This window comes from Triticum urartu, chromosome 7A (assembly GCF_056163025.1).
Source record: "Triticum urartu cultivar PI428250 chromosome 7A, HENAU_Tu73, whole genome shotgun sequence".
Taxonomy (NCBI): Eukaryota; Viridiplantae; Streptophyta; class Magnoliopsida; order Poales; family Poaceae; genus Triticum; species Triticum urartu.
In genome coordinates, this window is record NC_141879.1 from 419200839 (window position 1) to 419227838 (window position 27000).

General features: G+C 44.5%; 1 pseudogene; it reads right to left on the reverse strand.

The window, feature by feature from the left end:
- Window positions 1-11733: 11733 nt before the first annotated feature.
- LOC147959800 (uncharacterized) lies at window positions 11734-13207 on the reverse strand (annotated as a pseudogene).
- Between the last annotated feature and the right edge of the window lie 13793 nt (window positions 13208-27000).

Sequence of the window (27000 nt, forward strand, 5' to 3'; positions counted from 1 at the left end):
CGGATACGCAGCCCGTTCGTCCGCCACGCGTCCCTAGCATAGTGAACCTGCAACATTTCACCTCCGGTTCATCTGTCTGAAAACGCAGAACCCCGGGGATACTTTCCCGGATGTTTCCCCCCTTCGCCGATATCACCTATCCCTGCGTTAGGTCACCCCTAGCAACGTATTGCCGCGTCTTGCTTTGTGTTACATTTGATTGCTCTGTTATTTATTTTGTTCCCCCTCCGTTACTTCTTTCCGGTAGACTACGAGACCGACGCTGCTGCTGCCCAGTACGACTACGGAGTTGACGACCCCTCTCTCTTGCCAGAACAACCAGGCAAGCCCCCCCTTTGATCACCAGATATCGCCTACTCTTCTCTATACTGCTTGCATTAGCATAGTGTAGCATGTTGCTGCTTACAGTTAATCCTATACTGCTGCATAGCCTGTCCTTGCTACTACTATTGTTACCTTTACCTGCTATCCTACTGCTTAGTATAGGATGCTAGTGTTCCATCAGTGGCCCTACACTCTTGTCCGTCTGCCATGCTATACTACTGGGCCGTGATCACTAGGGAGGTGATCACGGGTATATTACTACATACTTTCTACAGGATACATATGGTGACTAAAGACGGGTCGGCTTGAGGAGCACCCGCGAGTGATTCACGGATTGGGGGCTGAAAGGACCTTTGTCCCAACGGCCCTCTGTGTGGATCTTTGAGGCGGAGCGACAGGGCAGGTTCCGACCACCTAGGAGAGAGGTGGGCCTGGCCCTGGTCGGCGTTCGCGGATATTTAACACGTTTAACGAGATCTTGGTATTTGATCTGAGTCTGGCCATTTGGTCTATACGCACTAACCATCTACGCGGGAGTAGTTATGGGTATCCCGGCGTCGTGGTATCAGCCGAAGCCTTCGTGACGTCAGCGACGGAGCGGCGCGCGCTGGATTGGACTGGAACGCCACTAGGCTAGGTCTGCTTCCGGCCGCCCTCGCAACGTGCAGGTGTGCTAAGGGCGATGGGCCCAGACCCCTGGGCGCTTAGGTTTAGACCGGCGTGCTGACCTCTCTGTTGGTCTAGGTGGGGCTGCGACGTGTTGATCTTCCGAGGCCGGGCATGACCCAGGAAAGTGTGGCCGGCCAAATGGGATCGAGCGTGTTGGGGTATGTGGTGCACCCCTGCAGGGAAGTTAATCTATTCGAATAGCCGTGATCTTCGGTAACAGGACGACTTGGAGTTGTACCTTGACCTTATGACAACTAGAACCAGATACTTAATAAAACACACCCTTCCAAGTGCCAGATACAACCGGTGATCGCTCTCTCACAGGGCGACGAGGGGAGGATCATCGGTTAGGATTATGCTATGCGATGATACTTGGAGGACTTCAGTCTACTCCCTTCTACATGCTGCAAGACGGAGGCTGCCAGAAGCATAGTCTTCGAAAGGACTAGCTATCCCCCTCTTATTCCGGCTTTCTGCAGTTCAGTCCACATATGATAGCCTTATTCCATTTGATACCAATGCATACATATGTAGTGTAGCTCCTTGCTTGCGAGTACTTTGGATGAGTACTCACGGTTGCTTTCTCCCTCTTTTCCCCCTATCCCTTCTACCTGGTTGTCGCAACCAGATGCTGGAGCCCAGGAGCCAGACACCACCGTCGACGATGACTCCTACTACACCGGAGGTGCCTACTACTACGTGATGCCCGCTGACGACGACCAGGAGTAGTTAGGAGGATCCCAGGCAGGAGGCCTGCGCCTCTTTCGATCTGTATCCCAGTTTGTGCTAGCCTTCTTAAGGCATACTTGTTTAACTTATGTCTGTACTCAGATATTGTTGCTTCCGCTGACTCGTCTATGATCGAGTTCTTGTATTCGAGCCCTCGAGGCCCCTGGCTTGTAATATGATGCTTGTATGACTTATTTTAATTGTAGAGTTGTGTTGTGATATCTTCCCGTGAGTCCTTGATCTTGATCGTACACATTTGCGTGCATGATTAGTGTACGGTCAAATCGGGGGCGTCACAAGTTGGTATCAGAGCCGACTGCCTGTAGGAACCCCCCTTCCACACTCCTTGGCCGAAGTCGAGTCTAGACGTTGCAAAAACTTTTGCTAACATGGCTGTGTGTCTTACGGGCACACGTCGCCATTGGGTGGTAGTAGGATCTTTTACTCCTCGACCTTTACTCTGGGACTCTGACCTCTCCTCTATTTGGGTTAAATGAAGTTTACTAAATCTAACATTAGGATCTCGTTATCACTTTCACCCGGAGAGCCCCTTATTACTAATGATCGTCCGCTGCACCAGAAGACCCTGAAGATACTCTCCGCTGGTAACCCGAGAACTTGTGTTCACCGCGTTTGCAATTCACCTTCCACCGCAAACCCTTATGGATAACTACTCGCATTTGTTATTCTTACATTCATCCCCAGTGGTCTTGTTATTACAAGATACCCTGAAAAACTCGTCGTTGTTTCGATAATCCCTTGAGCTTACTGCCTTGCTGTTCTTTGTCACTTGAATACCCCTACGGTTAATTCTCGCACTTATCGAGTATCCGCTCATCCCCAGTTGTTCATGTGTTTCACAAAAGTCTTCAAAATAATATTCGATCTTCCGAAAATCCTCTGGAGCCTTTGGCTCTTGAAATTCTTGCTTGCTTGCATTATGGTTAATCCCATAAGTCTCATAGTCTTAATAGTCTTAATGACATTCCTTGTCATTATCATTTTGAGTCTGTTGACTCAATATGTTTGCGAATACCCGCAAACATCATTGATCCTTATAAATTACCTTTCCGGCTGAGCTGCCATTCTTTTAACTGGAATTGGTTCTCGACCAATCCAATTGTCGTTGATTGTACCCTAAGGCTATTCAACTTATCCATCCCTAATCAGAGCATTGCTTCTGATCCCTTGATTTGGGAATCATAATTCCTTTGCATTTGACAATTGAGTTAGTCAGTTGTTTCTATAATTTGATCTCCTTGCACTCTTCTTCCTCTAGTTGAGTACCGATGCTCCAGTCAAATCCCTTGTGGACCACCAGATCCTTTGTTGGATTTTATCTGACAACGCCCTTCATATTCAATAAACTTGTGAGCCTTTTCTCGGATACATAATGCCTTTGGTAAATTGTATCGTCTGCTTTCTCAACCATGCTCTGCCTTCGAGCTTGAGTTAATTACTTCTAAAGATTCTGGTATATGATTCTAAGATGCCCCGATGGGTTGAACCTATGCCTTCCTTAATATGTGTGAAGTCGAAAGTTTTCACGAGTCGTACTCTTCTGGTATTTTGCCAGATAAAATTTCAACGCTATAACTTCATCGAAAGCGAGAAGTGAATGAAAGGGTATGCATTGGAGAAGTGGGAGTCGACCTTGAACCTTGTGTTCATGCCCATGGACGCGATATATATCCTATCATGAAAGCTTCTTGTAACAATAATTATTTCCTTGATAACTAACATATGGTATCTGTGAATTGATCCCTTGCAACCGTGGTTCCGACCATGATTGTTCTTCTTTGATCTCATTTCTCGGACAAGTTAAAACAATTGTCTCCTATGGATCAATACACCAGTCCAACCTTTACTTTGATCTTGTGTCGAGTATTACCCCCCTGGTATCTCGAGATTATCATGGAACTGCATAACTTCTTATGAGTCCTTCATCAAGTGCTACCTTCCCACTGATTCCATTTTCCACGGGCTCTGAGTTAATGAACACTCAAAGACACCGATAACTGAACCGAGTCCGCACTACGGTTCAACAACTCTTCAGTAAGCTTATATAAGTACGAGTTTGTACCCGATCACGCCATTCCTAGCCTGTTTGGCTATATCATTGTCGTGATGATTTTAACTGTGCTACCCGGTCCTTCTTCTCGGAGCACAATTTTCGACGATGAACTAACCTTACGTCGATCCTCATCGTCATATCATTTCGCCTTGAACAACCAGCTTGGTTTCGAGTTTGTGTCGTACCCTTGGTTCCAATAACCTTTCACTTCATCATTACTTGACTTGATGTCGTCGCCGATCGATTACATCTTCATGAACTCTCGCGACAAAGGTGTCGTGATCATCAACATTCTGAGCTCATCCAGGATATCAATTGAATTCATGATGAGAAATACCATCCTTGCCCTCGATGAATTGTATTATCATCGACCACTTTATTGCCTTCCCACCAACACAAGCTTGTTCATGTTTGGTGTTATACCTTGAGTTCCTTGCTATCCAGCAATTGTTCTTCTTTACCTTGGAGTATTACCATCCTTTATGTCAAGAATGTTCTGAGATTTGTTCCACCTCTTGAGAATTCTTGACATAGAAATACTTCTCACCATCGTCATTCTTTCTTGGTCCCCGTGTTAATTCCAACAAGTGAACGGTGTTGTTTGGATTCTTTCCTTCTAGCAACCCTATTTTTTGAAGTTAACGGTCGAAAGTTCATTCTTAGGCTATTGATTATTGAATCACCATTCTGACATTGGTCGTGCAACCCAACCCATATTTCGGGCGCACCTTTCAACCAATGTTTAATTGTGTATGTTTTCCTCGAGCATACTTCCTTATATCATTTGATCTGACAAATGTTATCTCCTTGTTCACTTAATTGTGGGAATCTCGGTGAATTGCCGTTGAGTTCACCAGACACCTCCTTGTCCTCTCCTTGGGTTAATTATGGGCTCTTGTTAACGGAAATCACTTCATAGTTCATTTCCCCGAGAATCTTACAATGTCATCTCGTCAATTTGCGTTGCACCTTTTCTTCTCAGGTATCCTAAGTCTGAGGTATCCTGACACCAATCGGATCTGAATCTCGGTCAGATATGATGATTGGGACAACTTTCCAAGAGTTATGATGTTGATCCTTTGATGACTCGGTAACATGATGTCATGCCTAGCACCCCCCCCCCCCCGGCTGGAGGACCTATCATTATAGATTCCTTTTCAGCAAGGTTATCCATTCATCCATGAGGAAATTGTAAGACTTATTCTACAAGTTATTCCTGATGGATCCTTCGTTTTTCCAAAGTCTGATCTTCACCTGAAGACCATGCCAATGCTATCTCGAAGCATGCCAATGGTACTCCGTTTGCAACAGGAACATTTGAAGCACGATGCTAGATTTTATTTATCATTTATCCTAACACCGTTGTATGGGTAATATCATGAGATTCCTTCCCCCCTTACCTAAATGGTTTTCTACTTTATATCCTGTCATGGATATCTTGCTCTGCTTGTCCTTGGGAAGGATATACCCTTGAAATATTTGTTTAAACATATTTTCCTTTCCATTGTTCTGTTTAATCTGATGATCATATTTTCCTTCCATTGGTTTGTTTAAACCTTTTCTATGATCTATATGATATAAGCAGTAATAATCCACTGCTTGTGCAAACACCTCGATGTACAACTCTGTCAGTAAGACCCTGTTTCTAGTGTTGATGACATTTCGGTAGCCACCGACGGACGGGAACTTTGCCTATTGGTCCGCCTCGTTCAACAAGCAGGAAAATGGTTCTCTTCGTCCCTCGCCCTTGGTATCGATGTTGTTGCCGACATATCTGACAGGCTACCCTTTGACACACCTTACTATCATGACCGTGCAAAATGTCGCCCCCCTTCCTACTTTCAACCACATGGTGGGCCCATAACCCACAGTTCCACAGGATCGAAACCTGACTCTCCGGCACCCCCTCTTCCCAAGGTTGTTCCTCGCGTGTGGCCTTGTATGTAATTCACGGGCCACCGTCCCAAGTGATCTATTTTGGTAACAGACGCAATACTCAATCTCATTGCTCTGGACCCCTTTCGCATGTTGTTTAAGACATCGAACAATGGCCTAACCGTTTGAAACTTCTCATGGTACCTTCTTACTTTACGCTCGATATTTTCTTAAGTTCAATTCGAGGGTTACTTCCTACCCCATTCCCTGAGTTATGTACCAGATAGTCAACCTGGTAAGGCCCGCCCTTCCCGAGTCATACCCCTTATCCCTTCCGTAAGTACGATGAGGATCCCCAAGTAAGGACGACAACTTCATCATGATGACCCGAAGCCGAGAACTGAAGACATCAATGTAATGGATCGACCTCTTCGAGAAGAGCAACCAAAGACGAGAAGATTCGTTAGGATTTCGTAACCAGACCTTTCCCCCTAGTCCCCCTCTTAAATCTCGGGACGAGATTTCTTGTAGTGGAGGAGAATTGTGACGCCCGGATAATTAGGCTATAGTAATCACATGTTAATGATGCCAAGTCATCAAGGTTACTGTCGTTAATCTCGCGTTAGTTCAGAACCGATCCAAATTCAAATTTGAAAGAAAGGCAAACAACAAAACTTTTGAAACATTAAAACCAAAATGTTCGGTGTGTGGCAAATAATCCTTACCAAATATTTGTGAAGGAACCACACTTTTATTATGTGTTTTAATGCACTAAAATGATTTAAATATTAGCAAACCTGATTATTTAAATGCCTTTACAGATTGATAAAATATCCAACCAAATTAATTGGGGTCTAGACTTTTGTGGCGGTGGACTAAATTGAAATGTTAAAATTAGATGCAAAGTATATATTTTTACAGAACCTAAAATAATAGGAAACAAAAATAAAACAGAAAAGAAAAGAGGAAAATAAAGAAAATACAAAATAGAAAACAGAAAACAAAAATAAGAGCAAACTCCCCCGGGCCGTGGCCCAACTGGGCCAACACCCCCAGGCCCAGCCGGCCGGCCCACCCCGCTACCCCCCCTCCTTATCCACTCCCTCCCCCAAACCCTAGCCCCCCACCTCTCCTCTTGCCCCCACTCCCCCCCCCCCGATCCAATCGGGATCGGGCCCGAACCCATCGCCGCCTCCCCGACGCATCACCGGCGCCGCCCCGCCCGTCGCTCGCCGTCGTCCTCACCCCCTCCCCCTTTCCTGGACCGGAAGGGCCCCCCCCTCCGTCGCCGCCGCGCCAACCCCCGCCGTCGCCGCCTGCCCTCGCTCAAGGGCCCGGCCCCGTGCCCCTGACGCCATTCCGGCGCAGCCCCGCCACCTCATCACCGTTGCTGGACCTCGCCGTACGCCACCATCACCGCACGAAGGCCTCGCCGTCGCCGGACCTCCCCACCGGACCTTCTCATCTCCTCCCCGTCGGACTGCATCCCCGCCACCGTTGCCGAACCGTCCCCGTCCTCCTCCCCGCCGGACCACATCGAGCCTCGCCGCCACCTCTGCTCGCTAACGCCGGTGAGGGCCGCACCCTCCTCGTCTCCTCTCTACCCTGTGTGCCACGACCTCGTCCGACGCTCGACGTTGCCACCTGACCACGCGCCGGATGCACCCAGTGCATGCGCCCGCGCCCGCCGGCGGTGCTCTGTCCGCTGCTGTTGCGGCCCGCGCGCTGCCTGCGCCCCACCTCGGCGCCTCGCCCCGCGGCCATCTCCGCCTTCCCCTCGTCGCGCCGGGGGTGCGCCTTCGCCACCGCACACGCGCCCCGCGCCTCTGCACGCGGCCGCTCGCCCCGTTCCCCCTCCCCCCCCCCCCCCGCACGCCGCCCTACGCGGCCGCCATCGGCCGAGGCCATGGCCTCGACGACCCTGCTGGGCGAGCGCCCGTGCCCCCGCCCGATAACCCGTCGCTCGCGCCCTGTTTGGCCTCTAGGCCAATGACAAACAGGGCCCACGCCCCTGAGGACAAAAAGAAAACGAAATAAAAATAAATATATAATTAATTAATTAATTAATTAATTAATAATTAATTAATTAATAATTAAAATAGTTAATGAATTGATTAAGTTAATTAATCTTGTTTAATTAATCTAATTAAGTAGATAGTTTAATTAAACCCTAGTTAGACTAATCAGTCAATGACGAATGGGACCCACAAGTCAGGTTGACCAGGTCAACCGCTGACGTCATGCTGACGTCATGATGACGTCAGCAAACACTATTCTGGATAATGTTGATTTAATTAATTAAATAAATCCTAAAAATGATTTAAATCTTTAGAAAATCATATCTTTTAATCCGTAATTCGGATGAAAATATTTTATACATGAAAGTTGCTCAGAACGACGAGACGAATTCGGATACGCAGCCCGTTCGTCCGCCACGCGTCCCTAGCATAGTGAACCTGCAACATTTCACCTCCGGTTCATCTGTCCGAAAACGCAGAACCCCGGGGATACTTTCCCGGATGTTTCCCCCCTTCGCCGATATCACCTATCCCTGCGTTAGGTCACCCCTAGCAACGTATTGCCGCGTCTTGCTTTGTGTTACATTTGATTGCTCTGTTATTTATTTTGTTCCCCCTCCGTTACTTCTTTCCGGTAGACTACGAGACCGACGCTGCTGCTGCCCAGTACGACTACGGAGTTGACGACCCCTCTCTCTTGCCAGAACAACCAGGCAAGCCCCCCCTTTGATCACCAGATATCGCCTACTCTTCTCTATACTGCTTGCATTAGCGTAGTGTAGCATGTTGCTGCTTACAGTTAATCCTATACTGCTGCATAGCCTGTCCTTGCTACTACTGTTGTTACCTTTACCTGCTATCCTACTGCTTAGTATAGGATGCTAGTGTTCCATCAGTGGCCCTACACTCTTGTCCGTCTGCCATGCTATACTACTGGGCCGTGATCACTAGGGAGGTGATCACGGGTATATTACTACATACTTTCTACAGGATACATATGGTGACTAAAGACGGGTCGGCTTGAGGAGCACCCGCGAGTGATTCACGGATTGGGGGCTGAAAGGACCTTTGTCCCAACGGCCCTCTGTGTGGATCTTTGAGGCGGAGCGACAGGGCAGGTTCCGACCACCTAGGAGAGAGGTGGGCCTGGCCCTGGTCGGCGTTCGCGGATATTTAACACGTTTAACGAGATCTTGGTATTTGATCTGAGTCTGGCCATTTGGTCTATACGCACTAACCATCTACGCGGGAGTAGTTATGGGTATCCCGGCGTCGTGGTATCAGCCGAAGCCTTCGTGACGTCAGCGACGGAGCGGCGCGCGCTGGATTGGACTGGAACGCCACTAGGCTAGGTCTGCTTCCGGCCGCCCTCGCAACGTGCAGGTGTGCTAAGGGCGATGGGCCCAGACCCCTGGGCGCTTAGGTTTAGACCGGCGTGCTGACCTCTCTGTTGGTCTAGGTGGGGCTGCGACGTGTTGATCTTCCGAGGCCGGGCATGACCCAGGAAAGTGTGTCCGGCCAAATGGGATCGAGCGTGTTGGGGTATGTGGTGCACCCCTGCAGGGAAGTTAATCTATTCGAATAGCCGTGATCTTCGGTAACAGGACGACTTGGAGTTGTACCTTGACCTTATGACAACTAGAACCAGATACTTAATAAAACACACCCTTCCAAGTGCCAGATACAACCGGTGATCGCTCTCTCACAGGGCGACGAGGGGAGGATCATCGGTTAGGATTATGCTATGCGATGATACTTGGAGGACTTCAGTCTACTCCCTTCTACATGCTGCAAGACGGAGGCTGCCAGAAGCGTAGTCTTCGAAAGGACTAGCTATCCCCCTCTTATTCCGGCTTTCTGCAGTTCAGTCCACATATGATAGCCTTATTCCATTTGATACCAATGCATACATATGTAGTGTAGCTCCTTGCTTGCGAGTACTTTGGATGAGTACTCACGGTTGCTTTCTCCCTCTTTTCCCCCTATCCCTTCTACCTGGTTGTCGCAACCAGATGCTGGAGCCCAGGAGCCAGACGCCACCGTCGACGATGACTCCTACTACACCAGAGGTGCCTACTACTACGTGATGCCCGCTGACGACGACCAGGAGTAGTTAGGAGGATCCCAGGCAGGAGGCCTGCGCCTCTTTCGATCTGTATCCCAGTTTGTGCTAGCCTTCTTAAGGCATACTTGTTTAACTTATGTCTGTACTCAGATATTGTTGCTTCCGCTGACTCGTCTATGATCGAGTTCTTGTATTCGAGCCCTCGAGGCCCCTGGCTTGTAATATGATGCTTGTATGACTTATTTTAATTGTAGAGTTGTGTTGTGATATCTTCCCGTGAGTCCTTGATCTTGATCGTACACATTTGCATGCATGATTAGTGTACGGTCAAATCGGGGGCGTCACATGGAGAAGGAGGGGTGAGGGAGAGAGATGTGTGCCAGGCTCGATGGCGAATGGAGGCGATCTAGGGATTTTGATCCCCTCCCTGATCTGAAAACTTTACACATTAGCCCTCCTCCCTCTCTTCTTTCTTCACAAGAAGGTCCTCCCACTTCTTTAGCTAGCCCCCTGGTAACTTCTTTTCATCTCACACAAGTCTCTTCTTCCTTCTCTTCTTTTCTTCACTCTTCTCGATAGCCACCTAGACGGAATCTTGACGGTTATAGTGCCTTTGCACACATTTCTGCAAAATAAACCAAAGACTAGTAAACGATCCCCTTAAATGATTTTCATTCAAATATGCAACAGTTCATAGCAAGAATTGATGGTCAGATCACAATATATGGTATATTTGTGTGCCCAAATTGTATATATGAAATGTGCTTATCAAGTTCCCCCACACTTAAATCTTTGCTTGTCCTCAAGCAAAGGCATATGACAAAGGCTGGATATGAACAGTGAACCGACTAGACAATGTCAAGTGAAGTAGGTCTCTAAACAGTGCATGCTTTGGACTTAGCTAGTGAAAATTAATGGTTAAGAGTGCTACAGAGCAATAGGACACTAGTAAACTCAATCATTTTAGACTTTTACAAAGATAAAAGTGGATCAACAAGTTCAAATGCTGATTGCGCCAAAGGGTTCCTAAAGAGAGCATGATCCCAAAAAAACTTACTACCCAAAACATAACATTATGGTTGAAGCACTTATTGAATTTGAAGGAAGTAATGATAATATTTTATCGATCTCACCAAAGGAACATACCACCGATCCCGAGAACATGGTATACACCTGGCTCGACCAATTATTAGTTAGTTTTTTGTTTGTCTCCCCAAAGGAACATACCACCGATCCAGAGAACATGGTATACACCTGGTTCGAAAATTACAATTTATTAGTAATTACTGCCCGAGCTAACCCGATTTCACATGCCACCGATCCAGGGAACATGACATGCTACTGTAGGTAGTCAGACTTATTCATTCATTATAAGATATACTTTTTTACTTTTGAAATGAACAAAAACAAGAATCATCACTCATCCATGTCTGGTTCACATACTACCGATCCAGGGAACATAGCATGCTAATCCATAGTGGTTAGGTGATTGCTCTCAATGGGAACACACTTAGCACAAATTCAGCATATGACACTTGATGATCTAGGTGTATCAAAGTAAATGCAGAAAATGATGAAGTTTTCTAGTGTACTAGGGATTTGAGCACTCAAAACTAATAACCTTCACTAATTTCAGCCAAGCATGCATGGTGTAGATCACTAGTTTACAAGGCGTTCAGAAATCAAGTTCACAAATTCACATCAAGCACGATGCCAAAGGTGAATTTCAGCTTGACAACAAGTAATAGCTGGCTCAAGCAACCCAACTAGCAATTGATTCCAACTTGTATCAATAGATGATATATTCAGATTAGGATCATGAAACAGCTCACCGGGCTTTATGAAGTAGAACTCACTCGATCATCTCACATCCTCTTGCATCGTGACTCCTCTCCTTTTGCTTCTCTATCCTCATGCTCTCTATCCTCGTGCACGCTCCAGCTTTTCTCTTCCTTGTATGTGCCCATTAGTTCTCCTCTTCACCATGCTCTAAATCCACCGGGGTCCCAAGGAATGTCACCTCGAACCTGATCACCCTGTAGTGAACGGTGCAGTAGCAAAAACCTGAAAGAGCACTCGACAAAAGAGACCATACAAGTGAAAGGGGTAATGCCCTCTAAATCATCAAATAGAGTACCCAATTACATAAGCATAGCTATAAAGAACATGACGAGTATGATAGGAATCAGCAAGCTCAATACTAACATGAGGATGATATTTATCATTAAGCATAGGTTTGGCATGAGGAAAATAAGTGTGATCATCATTAATATGAGCAATGCCACCAACAGTATATGTATCATCATATCCAAGCAAACACTTCTTCAAATCTACTTTAACAGATAACATCATGCAATGCAAGGTAGTAGCAAAAAATTCATATGGACGCATGTCATCGAGAGGATTAGATAAACCTGCTATATCACACTCTTGTATGACGATGGGAAAATGAATTTCTGGTTCTTCATCTTCAACTACAGGAGCTTCTTTTACTTCTTCAGGAGTGATAGGCAACGGATCTTCGTCTTGATCACTTGGGCATTCAAGCTCTTGGTCATGTTGTTCCTTGTCTTCTAGTTCATCTTCTTCAATCTAAGATATATCTTCCTCAAGGCACTTGCTATCTTCCTTGGCAGGATATGAAGGTGTTGGAACCTCACATGTATCAAGGGGAATCCCAGGAACACTCATCTTAAGCTGTGAAGAAATAGTGCTGCCAGCGTTGATGTTCTTCTCAATCTTCCTTACTTCTTCAACTAGCTCTTTTCCACTCTTGATCTTCTTCATTTCCTCTAGTATAACCTTCCTAATAGGATCATCCTCGGCACTCCAAGTGAACTCAAGACTAAGCAATGTGAGGTTGTTTATATCATCAAATTCATCTTGTGTGGGCACTTGCACATGAGATTGCTCGGCGGTTGCTGGAGTTGATGGTTGACCAAATGGAGGACCATTTAACTCCATTGGCAACATCTCCTGGTGTTGAGGTATATGAGTAGGAGCTGAATAAATCTGTTGTGGAGCATAGTTGTGACTCTCCTCATTGTACCTAAATCCCTGCATATAATTACTAGAAGCAAACAGTGAGATCTCAGGGTTGTTGCTCCTATATGACATATTCTGGTTCTCAGGCCACCCATATGAGTAATTGTTTTGGTATGAGCTAGGCTGTGGGGCGAAGCTCATGCCATAACAATCGGGAGAGTGAGAGTAACCACGCTGACATTCAGCGGGTGAATGGCCCTGAAATCCACAAATATGGCATGTAGGAGCAACATAAGGATGACCTCTAGAATAAGGATCATAAGAGCTAGGCCTATCCTCAAAAACTACTTCTCACTGCCGAGCTAAATCATCTAATCGATGGGAAATCTTACTTATCAGTTCTTGAATAGTTTCTGTGATGTTTGTAGTGTTCCTCGCATCTTCGAGACAATCTGAATAATATGCCATAACCGAGTTGATAGCTCTAACCTGCAAAAGGAAAAGAAAACAAAAAGATACTAGCTAGAACAGGGGTTAGTGGTTAGAGATATATCACAAATATATGGCACAAACTAGAAAAAGAAGAAAAACCTAGTCTATAGCCTAACACAATCGCTCGACGCTAGTCCCTGGCAACGGCGCCAAAATGATCAATTGAAAGTATAGCGAGATATTTCGCCCGAACTGCGAGTGTCGTGTTCCCCACAGGGACTAGGCGACGACTACTATGCTCGACTAAAGCTAGGTAGCACAATTTTAAGAGATGATTGCAGAAAATAAACCTAAACTAAACAACGTAGTTCCCGAAGATCATCGCCAAAGAAAATGCAAAATAAGCAAAGGGAGATTCAAATTATACTCTCTGTCTTTTTGGTATTATCGTTTTACTTGAGAAAGAAAATGCTAAAACAAGCAAACATCAAACGGCTAAGGAATTAAAAAGACATGAACATATCTATATATATATAACAATTAACAGGGGGAAGAAACAAGGTTGTAGGACAGAACATAAATGTATCACATCACAGACACACACATATGTATATATCACAGGGCACCACACACATATATGAAGATTACTATTTCACTAAGCAAGATATGACAGATCAAGTACTTCACATAACAAACATATATATCCACATGTACATAGCTAACACAGGGACTAAGAATTAAAGAGGTTCAAACTTCTCACTTGACAGAGCACACAAACAGCACAAAAATTAACTAGTAATCTTAGTTCTTACAAAAACACTAATTGATAAATAGGGCACATATATTGAATAATACTACTAGACAAGTATAGGTCTCTGAACTAGACAAAATACTTAATACATTACAATTTCCATGAATTACAGAGAGGGAGAAAGAGAACAGCAGGTTCAGTTGGAGATGAGCAGCAGCAGTAGGGGATTCAGAGGAGGAGCAGCAACAAGGGGCGCAAGAAGAAGCAGCAGCAGGTCATGTTGAGGAAGAAGCAGCAGATTCGTGGGGAAGAAGAAGAAGCAAGAGGAGCAGCAGAAATAAGGTAAGAGAAGAAGAGCAGCAGTGGCGTGGGGATCAGCAACAGGTTCAGAGAAGCAGCGGAGCAGCAGCAGTTTCGAGCAGAGGAGGGTTTCAGCAGGGAGGCGCAAGGAGAAGGAGCATCAGGGAAAAGATTCAGAGGACAGCAGCACGGGAATTAGAGAGAGGTGAGAGCCACACAGAAGTCTAGACACTGTCGGCTGTGTGTCTGGTCGGGCGCGCCGGCTGGAGGTGATGGTGGATGGGTTCTGGCGGCGCTGTAGATGGAGGGAAGGGTAGGTGGCTGGGAGGCGCAGATGGATGGAGATGTATGGGTGGTGCTGGTGACGCGGTGGTGCTGATGGCACGCCGCCACGTCGGCCTGGCCGCGGCGGCGGCCGGAGGTGGAGAAGGAGGGGTGAGGGAGAGAGATGTGTGCCAGGCTCGATGGCGAATGGAGGCGATCTAGGGATTTTGATCCCCTCCATGATCTGCAAACTTTACACATTAGCCCTCCTCCTTCTCTTCCTTCTTCACAAGAAGGTCCTCCCACTTCTTTAGCTAGCCCCCTGGTAACTTCTTTTCATCTCACACAAGTCTCTTCTTCCTTCTCTTCTTTTCTTCACTCTTCTCGATAGCCACCTAGACGGAATCTTGACGGTTATAGTGCCTTTGCGCACATTTCTGCAAAATAAACCAAAGACTAGTAAACGATCCCTTTAAATGATTTTCATTCAAATATGCAACAGTTCATAGCAAGAATTGATGGTCAGATCACAATATATGGTATATTTGTGTGCCCAAATTGTATATATGAAATGTGCTTATCAATAAGCAGGATCATATTTCATTCTAGCATTCAGAGTTTTTTGTTTAAGCTTAGCTAATAATTTCTTAAGATCACTTCTATCATTGCAAGCAAGAAAGTCTCTTTTAGCTTCTTCATCCATAACATAGCCCTCAGGCACAAAAGGTAATTCATATTTATTAGGAGAGGCTTCATAATCATTTTCATCAGTATTATTAGTTTCAATAATTTCATTCTCTCTAGCCCTAGCAAGTTGTTCATCAAGAAATTCACCAAGTGGCACAGTAGTATCAGGCATAGAAGTAGTTTCATCATAACTATCATGCATAGCAGAAGTGGCATCATCAATAATATGCGACATATCAGAATTAATAACAGAAACAGATTTAGGTGTCGCAAGCTTACTTAAAACAGAAGGTGAATCAAGTGTAGAGCTAGATGGCAGTTCCTTACCTCCCCTCGTAGTTGAGGGATAAATCATGGTTCTTCGATCTTTCAAGTTCTTCATAATGATAAGCAGATATAAATCCCAAGCAACTCAAAGAATAGAGCTATGCTCCCCGGCAACGGCGCCAGAAAATTGTCTTGATAACTCACAAGTATAGGGGATCACAACAGTTTTCGAGGGTAGAGTATTCAACCCAAATTTATTGATTCGCCACAAGGGGAGCCAAAGAATATTCTCAAGTATTAGCAGCTGAGTTGTCAATGCAACCACACCTGGAAACTTAATATCGGCAGCAAGGTATTTAGTAGCAAAGTAATATGATAGTAGTGGTAATGGTAGCAAAAGGTAACGATAGCAAAAGCAATGTTTTTGGTATTTTGTAGTGATTTTAACAATAGCAACGGAAAAGTAAATAAGCGAAGGACAATATACGGAAAGCTCGTAGGCAATGGATCAGTGATGGAGAATCATGCCGGATGTGGTTCATCATGTAACAGTTATAACCTAGGGTGACACAGAACTAGCTCCAATTCATCAATGTAATGTAGGCATGTATTCCGAATATAGTCATACGTGCTTATGGAAAAGAACTTGCATGACATCTTTTGTCCTACCCTCCTGTGGCAGCAGGGTCCTAGCGGAAACTAAGGGATATTAAGGCCTCCTTTTAATAGAGTACCGGACCAAAGCATTAACACATAGTGAATACATGAACTCCTCAAACTACGGTCATCACCGGAAGTGGTCCCAATTATTGTCACTTCGGGGTTGCCGGATCATAACACATAGTGGGTGACTATAGACTTGCAAGATAGGATCAAGAACTCTCATATATTCATGAAAACATTAATAGGTTCAGATCTGAAATCATGGCACTCGGGCCCTAGTGACAAGCATTAAGCATAGCAAAGTCATAGCAACATCAATCTCAGAACATAGTGGATAATAGGGATCAAACCCTGACAAAACTAACTCGATTACATGATAAATCTCATCCAACCCATCACCGTCCAGCAAGCCTACGATGGAATTACTCACGCACGGCGGTGAGCATCATGAAATTGGTGATGGAGGATGGTTGATGATGACGATGGCGACGGATTCCCCTCTCTGGAGCCTCGAATGGACTCCAGATCAGCCCTCCCAAGAGAGTTTAGGGCTTGGCGGCGGCTCCATATCGTAAAACGTGATGAATCTTTCTCCCTGATTTTTTTCTCCCTAAAAGTGAATATATAGAGTTGGAGTTGAGGTCGGAGGAGCTCCAGGGGGGCCACGAGGTAGGGGGGTGCGCCCCCACCCTCATGGCTAGGGTGTGGGCCCCTGGTCTTGATCTTTTTCCAGTATTTTTTATTATTTCCAAAAATAGTCTGCGTGAAGTTTCAGGTCATTCGGAGAACTTTTGTTTCTGCACATAAATAACACCATGGCAATTCTGCTGAAAACAACGTCAGCCCGGGTTAGTTCCATTCAAATCATGCAAGTTAGAGTCCAAAACAAGGGCAAAAGTGTTTGGAAAAGTAGATACAACGGAGACATATCAAGAATATTCTTTGGCTCCCCTTGTGTCGAATCAATATATTTGGGTTGAATACTCTACCCTCGAAAAATGTTGCGATCCCCTATACTTGTGGGTTATCACTCGTCCCCGACCGCCACTCATAAGGAAGACAATTAATAAATAAATCATGCTCCGACTTCATCACATAACGGTTCACCATACGTGCATGCTATGGGAATCACAAACTTTAACACAAGTATTTCTACCAATACATAATTACTCATTAGCATGACTCTAATAACACCATATTTATATCTCAAAACAATCATAAGGAATCAAACTTCTCATAGTATTCAATGCACTTTAGGTGAAAGTTTTTATTATATCCCTCTTGGATGCCCATCATATTCGGACTAAATTCATAACCAAAGAAAATTAACATGCTGTTTAGAGAGACTCTCAAAATAATATAAGTGAAGCATGAGAATTCAACAATTTCTATAAAATAAAACTACCGCCGTGCTCTAAAAAGATATAAGTGAAGCACGAGAGTAAAATTGCCTAGCTCAAAAGATATAAGTGAAGCACATAGAGTATTCTAATAAGTCACGATTCATGTGTGTCCCTCTCAAAAGGTGTGTACAGCAAGGATGATTGTGGCAAATTAAAAATAAAAGACTCATATCATACAAGATGCTCCAAGCAAAACACATATCATGCGGTGAATAAAAATATAGCCTCAAGTAAATTTACCGATAGACGAAGACGAAAGAGGGGATGCCATTCGGGGCATCACCAAGCTTAGATGCTTGGTTTTCCTTGAATATTAACTTGGGGTGCCTTGGGCGTCCCCAATATTAGGCTCTTGCCACTCCTTATTCCATAGTCCATCAAATCTTTACCCAAAACTTGAAAACTTCACAACACAAAACTAAACAGAAAACTCATGAGATCCGTTAGTATAAGAAAATAAATCACCACTTTTGGTACTATTGTGAACCAATTATTTATTTATATTGGTGTAATATCTATTGTATTCCAACTTCTCCATGGTTCATACCCCCTGATACTACCCATAGATTCATCAAAATAAGCAAACAACACATAGAAAACAGAATCTGTCAAAAACAGAACAGTCCGTAGCAATCTGTAAACTTTGAATACTTTTGTAACTCCAAAAATTATGAAAAATGAGGAAAACAGAGGAAATTTGTATATCAATCTTGTGCAAAATGATTCAGTATTTTATCACGCTTTTGTAAAAAGGGAAAATTATTTTACTGGGTACAAAAGTTTCTGTTTTCAGCAAGATCAAATCAACTATCACCGTAAGCCATCCCAAAGGTTTTGCTTGGCTCAAACACTACTTAAAACACCAAAACACAATTACTACAGAGGTAATAATGTGTATTTTCATAAAAACAGGAAATAAAAATATTGGGTTGTCTCCCAACAAGCGCTTCTCTTTAAAGCTTTTTAGCTAGGCATAGATAGTTTTAATGATGCTCACATGAAAGATAACAATGAAACACGAAGAGATCATCATGTAGCATGTGAAAAACAAGTTTAATTCTAACATACTTCCTATGTATAGGCATTTTGTAGGCAAACAAATTATCAAGACAAGCAAAAACTAGCATATGCAAAGAAGAAGAAAGAAACAATGGCAAACTCAACAGAACGAGAGGTAATTTAGTGACATGAAAATTTATACAACCATATTTCCCTATCTCATAATAATTACATGTAGGATCATAATCAAATTCAACAATATAGCTATCACATAAAATTTTCTCTTCATGATCCACATGCATGCAAAGTTGACACTCTTCCAAAATAGTGGGAATAGCATTAACTAAAGTCACGACCTTTCCAAACCCACTTTCATCAAAAAAATCACTAGATTGAACGCTCTCCAAATATGTGGGATTACTTTTACTTAAAGTTTACGCTCTTCCAAACCTTCCAATATTAATGCAAACATAATCATCATGAGGCATAAATAAATTTTCAAGATCATAAGAAGAATCACCCCAATCATGATCATTACAATAAGTAGTCGACATACCAAAATTAGCATCCCCAAGCTTGGGGTTTTGCATATCATTAGCACAATTGACATTAATACAATTTATAATAACATCATTGCAACCATGCTTTTGATTCAAGGAACTATCATGTATGGGTGCAATAGCAATAATCTCATGTTTAACATAAGGAACTATAGCAAATTCACCTCCATAAATATTGGCATCATGGCCATAAAAATAGCAAGCATCATGTTCATCAAGGGAAGATATCTCAATGATATCAACGGAATCATAATTATCTATAGATTCATGCATATCATTATTTTCTTCCAAAGCAATGGTCATTCTCTTAGTAAATTGTTTAACATAGGCATTATGAGCATAGTTTTCATAGCAATATTTAAGTATGTCAAAATCTTCAGATTTATAGAGAGTAATATCATACTTTTCAATTAAAGAAGCAAATTCATAAGCACCCTTAAAAGCAACAAATTCTTCAATTTGTTCAATATCATAGTAACTGTAAACACCCTTTTCATAAGAAGATAAGATTTCATTATCATTAAACTCACATAAGTTTAGGGTTCTTAGAGCAACAAGTAAAATCACAAAGTTCACAAAGATTCCAAGCATAACATAGCAAACAATTTATTTGATTCCATAAGAGTCTCCCTTTTCAGAAAAATGGTGACACACAAAATGAGCATGCTCATCTAAAGATTTTCCCTCAACTAAACTAGTTGGGATTTCAGCACGAGCACATATGGATCGAAGATGATCCAAGTAGAAAACTTTAAGTGGATCCATATCAATAGATTTTTAGCAAGCAAAGATGCAAGAAAATAGAAGGCACATGGCATCACAAGCAAAGATAGCAAACGAGCAAAAAGGCATACGGAAAGAAGAGTGAATAAAATGGCAAAAAAATTTGTATTTTTCTGAAAAAAGTTTTAGAAGTGGGGGAGAGGAAAACAAGAGGCAAATGGCAAATAATGTAATGCAAGAGATGACAGTTTATGATGGGTACTTGGTAGGCTTGATGTAGATCTCCCCGGCAACGGCGCCAGAAATTCTTCCTGCTACTTCTTGAGCTTGCATTGGTTTTCCCTTGAAGAGGAAAGGGTGATGCAGCAAATAGAGATAAGTATTTCCCTCAGTTAAGAACCAAGGTATCAATCTAGTAGGAGATACAAGCAAGTCTCCAACATATGCACCTACACAAACAATCAAACACTTGCACCCAATGCGATAAAGGGGTTGTCAATCCCTTCACGGTCACTTGCAAAGCTGAGATCAGATAGACATAGATATAAAAGATTACTAAAACATAAAACAAAATAAAAGTAAATAAATTACAGCAAGATATTTTTGGTATTTTTTATTTATAGATCTGAAAATATATGATGGAAAATAGACCTGGGCCCATAGGTTTCACTAGAGGCTTGTCTCTTGAAGGCAAATAATACGGTGGGTGAACAAATTACTGTCGAGCAGTTGATAGAAAAGCGCAAATGTATGACGATATCCAAGGCAATGATTATGCATATAGGCATCATGTCCGTGTCAAGTAGACCGAAACAATTCTGCATCTACTACTATTACTCCACACATCGACCGCTATCCAGCATGCATCTAGAGTATTAGGTTCATAAGAACAGAGTAACGCCTTAAGTAAGACGGCATGATGTAGAGGGATAAACTCAAGAAATATGATGAAAAACCCATCTTTTTACCCTTGATGGAAACAATACAAATACGTGCCTCGCTACCCCTACTTTGTCACTGGGTGAGGACACCGCAAGATTGAACCCAAAACTAAGCACCTCTCCCATTGCAAGAAGAATCAATCTAGTCGGCCAAACCAAACCGATAATTCGAAGGGAAATACAAAGATATCAAATCATGCATATAAGAATTCAGAGAAGATTCAAATAATATTCATAGATAATCCATTCATAAATCCACAATTCATCGATCTCAACAAACACACCGCAAAAGAAGATTACATCGGATAGATCTCCAAGAACATCAAGGAGAACATGGTATTGAGGATCAAAGAGAGAGAAGAAGCCATCTAGCTACTTGCTATGGACACGTAGGTCTGTGGTAAACTACTCACGCTTCATCGGAAGGGCAATAGAGTTGATGTAGAAGCCCTCCGTGATCGAATCCCCCTCTGGCAGGGTGCCGAAAAAGGTCCTAAGATGGGATCTCACGGGTACAGAAGGTTACGGCGGCGGAAAAGTATTTTAGTGGACGCTTCTGGTCGTTTGGGAATATTTTTCTGAATTTATAGGCCAAGAATTAGGGTTGGAGGACTCCCGGGGGGCCCCACAAGCCAGGGGCGCCCCAGGGCGCGCCCTGAGGTCTTGTGGAGTCCTTGGGACTCTTATGAGTTCCTCCTCAAATCCTATGTGTGTCTTATGGTTCAAGAAAAATCATCGTAAATTTTTATTCTATTTGGACTCCGTTTGATATTCCTTTTCTGTAAAACTCAAAAACAAGGAAAAAACAGAAACTGGCACTAGGCTTTGGGTTAATAAGTTAGTCCTGAAAATAATATAAAATAGCATATTAATGCATATAAAACATCCAAAACAGATAATATAACAGCATGGAACAATCAAAAATTATAGATACGTTGGAGACGTATCAGGGGCTCGAGTGCTGCATGTTGGGAGGAGGCGCTCTCCTCTTCATATTCATCCTCGTCCCCATCTTGGACAGAGGCGGTCGCGGTGTCTCGGGATTTATTATCCGGATGACCTCTGGTCCTGAGGCCCTGTTTGTCCTCCGGTGTGTTCTTATTTTACTTTCTTTACTCTGTGGCGCCTTGTAGGGTGCCACGGTCAGCAACTCCTCCAACTGAGTTGTCCGAGGATCTTTGGGCATCAGGGCCGTACTTCTTATCTTATTTGCCTTCTCAAGCCAGCCCTATGGTGACAACAAGGGCTTAGGTTGTACGTCTCGCAATAGGTGTATCCGAACATAAAATGGGAAGGAGCTCAATACCTCCTTTGGGGGATTCGCGGCGTCGAGGCCGATGTCTTCTTCCTTGGCCGGCCATGACTTCTTGCTTGAACAGCAGCTTCCACAATTTTCCATGGGTGGTGCCATAGAGATATTGCACGGTGGTTGGGTCCTCGGGCTTGTATGGCCACATTGGGGTGGCCCTCTGTTGGCAGGGGAGGAGGCGGCGATGGAGCATTATCTGGACCATGTTGGTCAGTTTGGTCTTGGTTTCCATCACATTGGAGATGCGCTTCTGCATCGGCTTCACCTCTCTGACAAATTTCCAGTCAAGACATTTCCTGATCCACGAGGTCAGTCTCGTTGGAGGTCCGAATCTGAATTCGAGAGCCGGCGCCCAGGCTGCGTCCCGTGGTTCTGTGATGTAGAACAATTCCCTCTGCCAAACTTTGACAGTGTCGATAAACGTGTCCTCCGGCCACTCGACTCGGGTGAGCTTGATGATCATCGCTCCCCCCCACCCCTTGCAGTCCGCCTGGGCGCCGCTGACTATTTTCGACTTGACATTAAACACCTTCCGCCACAGGCCGAAGTGCAGCTAGATTCGTAGGAGGCCTCTGATGATGAAGGCCGAGATGTGTAGGAAGGAGTTTAGAGCTAGATCATGGAAATCTTGCCCATAGAAAAACATCAACCCTCAAACGAAGGGGTGTAGGGGGGGAGCCCAGTCCCCGGATGAAGTGGGGGACGAACACCAACCTCTCGCCTGGCTGAGGCGTGGGTACAACCTGGCCCTCCTCGGGGACCCAGTGTGCGATGTCGGCCGATAGATAGTAAGCGCTTTAGATCTTCGATGTCACTGTTGGTGACGATGGAGGCCTCCCACTTGTCGTTAGCACCCGACATGGCCATGGCTAGTGCAAGGGGATGGCTCGAACAGGCTCTTTATGAAAAAATGATGCGGGGCACTAGAGCTCCGGAGTTTGGGAGAGCGTGGTGAGAGGAAGAGGGAGGCGTGTGTCGATAGCAATGGTCGTTTCCCCTTTTATGGGCCGCTGGAGCGGCTAAAAGCCCTCTTATTGCACCGCGGACCTCTCAGCTTCCTGATACCCTCGTGACGTTTTGCGCGAGTGGGATACTGTGAATCATTGATTAAATCCCTTGAAAACGGAGCATGATCCCCACCTTTAAGGGACGTGTCATCAAAGGGGCGGCCTCGAGTCGCGTATCAAGTCTTCATGTTTATGACCGGACGCGACCCTTGACCTAAAGTTGTCAGTCAAGGATATTGTTCGCGTTCGAGCGGTTGGCCTTCAATGCTAAGTAAAGCAGACAGTTTGAAGCCCAGATACAACTTGGCGTGTGGCCGAACATAAACAAGTACCACTCAAAGGCTTAATTGGAAGAGAACCGTTCCAAGTACTTAGGAAGAAGGAACTCGCCTACAAGTCAGAGCCTACAGTCTTGGAGCTATAAGAAGCCGGCGTTGAAGGCTAGTTCGGGGGATACTGAGCGAGTCCTCTATTAGGGGGTCCTCGGGATGCCGGCATGTCTCACATGGGCCGAATTCGTGGGCCACATTGTATCCGGACCGAAGACCTTTTGTGCCTTGGAGTGCACCCCAAATCAAGGTGAAAGATTCGGAGTTTCCCTGATGTAGTTGATTATTTGTAAACCCTAGCACCCCTCGTGTCTATATAAACCAGGGAGCTTAGTCTGTAGAGGCTAGAGGAACAATTACCATCCTACTAGTTAGGGTTTAGTTCATCTGATCTCGTGGTAGATCTGCTCTGTAACCTCCTTATACACAAGCAATATAATCAAGCAGGACGTAGGGTTTTACCTCTTAGAGAGGGCCCGAACCTGGGTAAATATCGTGACATCGTGTCCCACATCCACTGTTCCCCATCAATCCAAGGTCCACAGTTCGGGACCCCCAACCCGAGATCCGCCGGTTTTGACAATGACACCATCCCCACACCAGCCTCCTCCGTCCGCCACCCATTCCATCGCCGTCGTCCTTCACCATGCCGGAGCGCCTACCAAGACCATGTCGTCCACTGCTAGAGATGGATGTTTCTCATCCACAGCGACAGACCAGGAGCCTTGCATCGCGTCCTCTCGCTTCATCGGTGTCGTTGTCCTCCTTGTCGGGGCCACTCCGACGACCTTCTCATCCACCGCAACGGGACTTATCCCCCGATGCATCCATCTACAGTCGTAGACCTGCTTCCACGGCATTGACAACCATCGCACCCCCGATGCCTACATGACGCCGCAAGAGAGGTGGTACTACTTCATATCTGCTCAACTTTTTGATCTCAACCAGAAAATAGATCGTAACTTGGTTATTGTACTTCCTTTTCAGCTCTTAGAATCTTAGTTCTTAGTTGGAAGCAAACAATGGTTGCTAAGTAGCATTTATGTGGTTTGCGGCTTAAAATCTGTCATGGCATAGTCATAATAGGGTTTAATTGATCATGCTTAGGGTTTCCCCCCATTTATGATCAGTATACAATCAACCTACGTGCTTCCTGTCATTATAGCACTGCTCCACCCATCAAGCTAAACAAGCTTAGTTGTTCAAATACAAATATGATATTATAAAAACAGATTCATTTAATTGGTCGGCTAAATGTTCCTAATTTAGTTTCGAAAATGCATGTTCGCCGCTCGGGTGTGTATCTCTACAGGGTGCCCATGGTGGGCCCAGACCACGATTCCCCTCTGTTCTGATGTGCTTTTGATCTCTACTCGCTCCCAGCCGTCTGCCTCACCGATGACTTGCCTTCCCAGGACGACATGAGTTTAGGAGGAGATGTAGCACTAACAGGAGGTTAGGATCCGCTCACCCAATAGTGTCACCGCTCCACGGGCGCGCCACCGTCCCTACCTTCCCAGTATGTTCAGGGCTCAAGCGTGCAGCACCCACTAAGCCAACCCGATTTATCCGGAGATACGTCCTCAACACTCAGCAGCCACTCCCCATCACCCATTTTCTAATCGATTCATTAGTCATTAGCCAGGACTATCATTAGGGTTTTTTGTGTACTGAGTGTTACCTACACTTAATGGTTCAGATATTTCAGTAATCTTTAGTACCTGTAAATTTCACAGGGTTTCAAAATTTTGGCCCTAGGAATAGACACTAGTCATGTTGGATTGTTGGTCATAGTGACATTGAACCAGATTACTGATACGTCTCCAACGTATCTATAATTTATGAAGTATTCATGCTATTATATTATCAACCTTGGATCTTTTATATGCATTTATATGCTATTTTATATGATTTTTGGAACTAACCTATTAACCTAGAGCCCAGTGCCAGTTTCTGTTTTTTCCTTGTTTTTGAGTTTACAGAAAAGGAATATCAAACGGAGTCCAATTGACGTGCCAATTTTTGATGATTTTTTATGGACCAAAATAAGACCCCGGAGTAAAAGAGTTGGGCCAGGAGAGTCCCGGGGCGTCCACGAGGGTGGGGGCGCCCCCCCCCCCCCCCCCCCGGCGTGTGGTCCTACCTCGTGGACGCCTCGGGCACCTCCTTGACGTGAGACCGACGCCAAAAATTCCTATAAATACAGAAACCTTGGAAAATTAACCTAGATCGGGAGTTCCGCCGCCAGAAGCCTCCGTAGCCACCGAAAACCAATCTAGGCCCTCTCTGGCACCCTGCCGGAGGAGGCCATCATCACCGGAGGGCATGGAGGAGGATCTCGGAGGGGCCATCATCACCATGAAGGCCAAGGACCAGAGGGAGAACCTCTCCCCATCTAGGGGGGAGGCCATGGAGGAGGAAGCACAAGGGGGAGAACCTCTCCTCCTCTCTCTTGGTGGCACCGGAGTGCCATCGGGAGGGGAATCATCGCCGCAGTGATCATCTTCATCAACATCACCATCATCATCACCATCCTCATCTCTTTTACGCGGTCCACTCTCCTGCACCCCGCTGTAATCCCTACTTGAACATGGTGCTTTATGCCACATATTATGATCCAATGATGTGTTGCCATCCTATGATGTTTTGAGTAGATATGTTTTGTTTTTGGGTTTATTGATGATCTAGATTGTTATGAGTTGTATGTTTTACTTTGATGTTGTCCTATGGTGCCTTCTGTGTCGCGCAAGCGTGAGGGGTTCCCGTTGTAGGGTGTTGCAATACGTTCATGATTCGCTTATAGTGGGTTGGTGAGTGACTGAAACACAAACCCTAGTAAGGGAGTTGTTGCGTATGGGAATAAAGAGGACTTGATGCTTTAATGCTATGGTTGGGTTTTACCTTAATGATCTTTAGTAGTTGCGGATGCTTGCTAGATTTCCAATCATAAGTGCATATGATCCAAGTCGAGAAAGTATGTTAGCTTATGCCTCTCCCTCATATGAAACTACAATAGTGATTACCGGTCTTGTTAACGATTACCTAGGACAATTCCGCACACCGATCCACCATTATTCCACACTCGCTATTTATAATATTTAGTAATATATTCTAACTTCATGATAACAGCACCTACTTTTATATTTTTGCTCTCCAATATCATACAAAGTTATCCTCTTCATACCCACAACCTAGTTTTATTTCTCGTTGCTAGTTGGAAGCAAACGTTTGGTGTACGTAGAGTCGTATGACTGGCAGATAGGGCTTGAGAGAATATTGATCTTACCTTTAGCTCCTTGTGGGTTCGACACTCCATACTTATCACTTCCACCTTTGGAAATTGCTACGATGATTCCTTGCACTTGGGGATTATCAATTACTACTCCAGGTCAGGTTTTTTGACAATTTTACTTGTCTTTCTTACTCATTCGATATGATATCCAATTATTCACTTCGATTAGTTGCAAACAATAAGTGCTAGACCAACTTCTTGAGTCAGATTTTGGACGGTCTCTTACTGTAGTTACATTTGTGCATACTTGTCCTAGTAAGCTTGTCCTAGTAAGCTCACAAGTAATGATTGATTCACTACCTCTATGCTTTCCTTGTCATATTTGTTGTCAATA